Source organism: Zonotrichia albicollis, chromosome 16 (assembly GCF_047830755.1).
Source record: "Zonotrichia albicollis isolate bZonAlb1 chromosome 16, bZonAlb1.hap1, whole genome shotgun sequence".
In the NCBI taxonomy this organism is placed as follows: Eukaryota; Metazoa; Chordata; class Aves; order Passeriformes; family Passerellidae; genus Zonotrichia; species Zonotrichia albicollis.
In genome coordinates this window covers 7,660,602-7,664,822 of record NC_133834.1, presented here as the reverse complement: position 1 = coordinate 7,664,822, position 4,221 = coordinate 7,660,602, and positions in this window count along the sequence as shown.

Below are 4,221 nucleotides of genomic sequence, written 5' to 3'. Positions count from 1 at the left end.
ACAGCAGTGCCAAACTTCCTCATGAGTTTGACAATGCAATTCTCTGAATGAAATGCCTGAAATACTGGCTTTAGACCCCTCTCCCCAGTCATCCCATCAGCCTTCAGGCACACAGCACACATCTATTTCTACCAACAGGAGTTTCTGACCTCCAGACATTGTGATTTATACCAATTATGCCACTGCCACCCATCAAGGGGATTTTTTTTTTTTTGAACAGTCATTGCATTTGTTTTGTATTTGTATTAATCCCTTTTAATGTATTGTTGTTATGCTAATGCCAGCTGAAAGTACTTCCAGGGAAATTAAGCTAGGATTAATCTGTTGTAAAGAGGAAAAGAATTATTATAGTTCTCATTAAGACTGATTTTTTTTTTCTGTTCATCTGAGCATCTATGAATGATTGTCAATTCTGAACAACATTTTTCTTCTCTAGGATTTAAGAATAGGACTTAATGAGATGAATTTTTATCTGCAAGGTGCTCAAAGCTTGTATTTTAAGCAGAATAGGCTATCACTGAATAAAAAACCACAAGTCAGCATATCTTCAGGATGGTTCAAGTTTTTCCCTTTTTTGTCTTAAACTTTGTGATGCTTTTTATAATTAAGTTTTGTGGCTGAGAGTGTTGCTTCTGCTGCTCCATATTTATAACCAATGCAGATTAAAGCAGCTCCATTGCTGGTATGCATTCATATCTCTCTACTTATTCCTGTCTGTCTTAATTGATAGGGCTTATTTATGGCCAGGAGGAGATTATTCATGTGAGTGGGGCATTCAAAATATTGGTATTCATTTATAGAAACAAGTTTGGCTAATAAATATTGATTTTTTTTTAATTTTTAATGATTTTAAGTAATATTTAGAATGTCTAAGCACGTTTATAATGATGTACTCTTTAAAATTAAACAGATTCTCTTCATGTTTAGACTAAGATAAAAGAAGTAATGTTTGACTTAGCAAAGCTTGAGGAAGCAATTGCATTTCACACAATTAGGGCTCAATTCTTCTTGTGACACTTCTAAATTTTTGTTCCAGGAATATATTCTGTAGCTGACGTGAGTCAGAGGGAGAACAAGGTAATGTGCCAGGGCTCTTGTTTGGCACCATGGGCTCCTCCTGCCCTGGTCAAGACTTGGAGGAACTCAGTCAGAAAAGCAGAATTTTGACCAAGGAAGAGATGTGACTCAGGCAGGCTTTCAGCACACTTTTATGAAGTAGAATTGCAACTCTTGTCATGTGTCAGTTCATGGCATGTGAGTCTGCACTCAGCCCCTTGTCTCGACACCACATCTGAGAGTGGCTGGAACAAAAATGAGAACATCATTTGCTGAGATGTCACATGTTTTCATTAAAATGTAATCTTGCACCTCATAATAGGATAGATAGCAGTTTCAGGAATGAGCCTTGTATACAGTGAGTAGACACAGTGAAAATTAATTTTTTTTCTTTATCTTGAATGGTAAACCCATCTGCCAGATACAGACTGGTGCTGAACGTTGCTTGCTCCATTTTTCTGGAAGGAAGCTAATTAAAAGATTATAGCTTCTGTGTTTAATAGTTGTTCAAAATACACTGGTGGCACTGCTTGCCATTCAGATTTCATCATGTTGCAAGCAGCAAAGGAAAGCACACTGACACTGCCTTCTCTTTGGGATTCAGTTCATCTCATTCTCTTCCTAATCTGATCTCCCAGGATATCAAATGAAGGCTTCTGTGTGTTGATGAAAGCCCAATGTTAAATGAAAGTCAAATTAAACCCAATATCCAGCAGTGGTCAGGTTTACTTTGCCCAGGGTCCCACTGGGAGTGTCCCAGAGAACTTGTGTTTGATATCCAGAGGAGAACTGACTTCAGTGGGTATCAGAGAGGCAGTTTTGGTACACCTCAGTGGTCAAATTGACAAATCATTGTTTCTGTGGTATCTGTAAATGAAGTTCTCTTAAAAAGGGTGCTGAGAAACTCTCACTGCCAACTGCAACCCAACTGTCCAGCTGGAGCTTCCACCCACAGCAAACTTAGCTTGAACTCTTTAAACCATCCCATCTTTGCCACTAAGTGACAGTATGGTTTGGTTTCTACTGTATTGCAGTTTTATCAAAAATTTACTCTATATTAAAAACATGAGAATTAAATTTTGTCATCTTCAAAGAAGCATTTTTCTTCAGATGGCAATAACTCAGCTGTGGCTCCATGTCTCACCTCTACAGTGCTGACTTTTAAGCTGCAGTTTTCCTGTGAAGCTTTCAGCTCCTTTTCCCCATGTAGGTGATGTTTCTGGCAGAAAACCTGAGTGTGTGGAGCCCATCTGTGTGGGAATCCACAAAATTAGAGCATTTTGGGAAAGCTGCAAGATGCAGGCCTCAGATACAGCAGAACTGTGATTACAGCTAAGCAGAAGCCATGAGATAGGTCAGCAGAAAAAGTATTTAAACTGTTAAAAAGCAAGGACAAATGGAACAATGGTTTGTGTATTAATGCTTGTCTGAATAGCTCTCTAAGCTGCAGAAAGTTTATCTAGCAAGATATTAGGAAGGTTAAAGCTTAATAATGGAGCTCTGTGCATTGTGTTTTGAGGCTTACAAGTATGTGTTGTATTTGAAATAAGCAAGCATTGTTTAACCAAAGGTACGTGTGCTTATAGTGGTTGGATAGAACTACTGTGAATGTGCTTTTGCTTTGTGTGATTGGTCAAGAAACTTATAAAGTAAGTTGTAACATTAAGCTTTTTGGCCTGCTGCCTGGAATGTGAGCTGCTGGCATCTTCCCATTGTCATAATCATGTAATGAGGCTGATGCTGAAAAATAAAACAGCTCGGGGCGCTTTCAGCAGCAGCCCCATCTCATTCACATCTGTAAATAGCCCCCCTTGCTGGCGTCAATCTGGTCTTCACTCATTCCAGACAGTGTTAATAAACTTCTCACAGAACCAGGTCAAAGACCTGCAAAACCCAGGTGGACCATGTATAGGAATGGTGGTCTAGCCCTGAATGTGCTTCCACAAGAATCCTCTTCCACCACTTAAGTGAATTTAATTGCAGCCCCAATGAACATTAATCCCAGCAGAGATTAAACTGTGCCCATGGGGAATCAGCATAAACTGTTTTCCTTTGTGTGTCTCCTTGTTACCTCCTCATCAGTGGAGAGCAGCTGACAGCCTCCTGAGGTGTGCTGCATGTGGAGCCCTATTTATTTGCAAGAACTGTGGAGTAAAGAAGTTAATAATTCACCTTAAATCTCAAAATGTGCTTATTTAATTACATTTGGATAGCAAACAAGCCACCTGTCATGAACTGCACTTTTTAGCAAACCACCATAAAATGTAAGAGGTCCAGTGCTTTACAGCTTTCCCTCTCTTGCTGTCTGGTGTGACAGGTGAGGGTCAGGAGCTCTCCATGCTTCCTCTCAGTGCTGCATTCTTCACTGCAGTGATGGAGCCTTCTGCCATTCAAATGGGTGTGCCTTCCTTTTCTAAGTTTTCCCCATTTTCCCCCTGCTTACATAAGAAAGTGATTATTAGCATTAACAATTTGGAAACAGAGATTTTGAACACCTGTTTCTGAAATGAAATTCTGATGTGTTCTTCCTTCTTTAATTGTGTAAGAAAAGGTTTCAAATTTTCAGAATAATTTCTGCTTTATCTGGTCCTTGCAGGAAGAAATTACTATTGTCCAGCAGTTTCACCTGTATCACTTCTTTAACATGTGGTTAAGGGACCTCACATAACTAGAATGTGAGTCATATTTGTGACTTTGTGTGTTAGCCACATTAGTTTTCTAACTGGAATTAAATTTTATCTCTATTTCTGCATTTTTTACTACTTGATAATAAAAAAAATAATTAACTGTTCCTTGCTGCCCCTTTGGGCTAAGCCCCTAGCTTCAATGACTTTTTCTGGAGATCACTCTAGGTATGCTTTTTGTAGTGTTAGACCCTTCTTTTGGGAGCAATTAATCCCCTTTGAAAACAAGAGGGCTGTTTTGGAGAGCAATCAGTTGAAATCCTGCTGCAGATCTTGTTCTGCAAGATAGTGTGGTTTTATGTCTTGGTCTGTTTGCCATGGCATACACACCTTTCTGAAGAGTAGTTTTCTTTATAATAAAGCCACTGTTTAAGCAAAATTGACAGTATTTTAAGAACCCCTGAGAACTGATCCCAGTAAAACTAGGAGCTAAATTGGATTCAGAAGAGAAGTCACACATAACAAGCCATGGATACTAAAT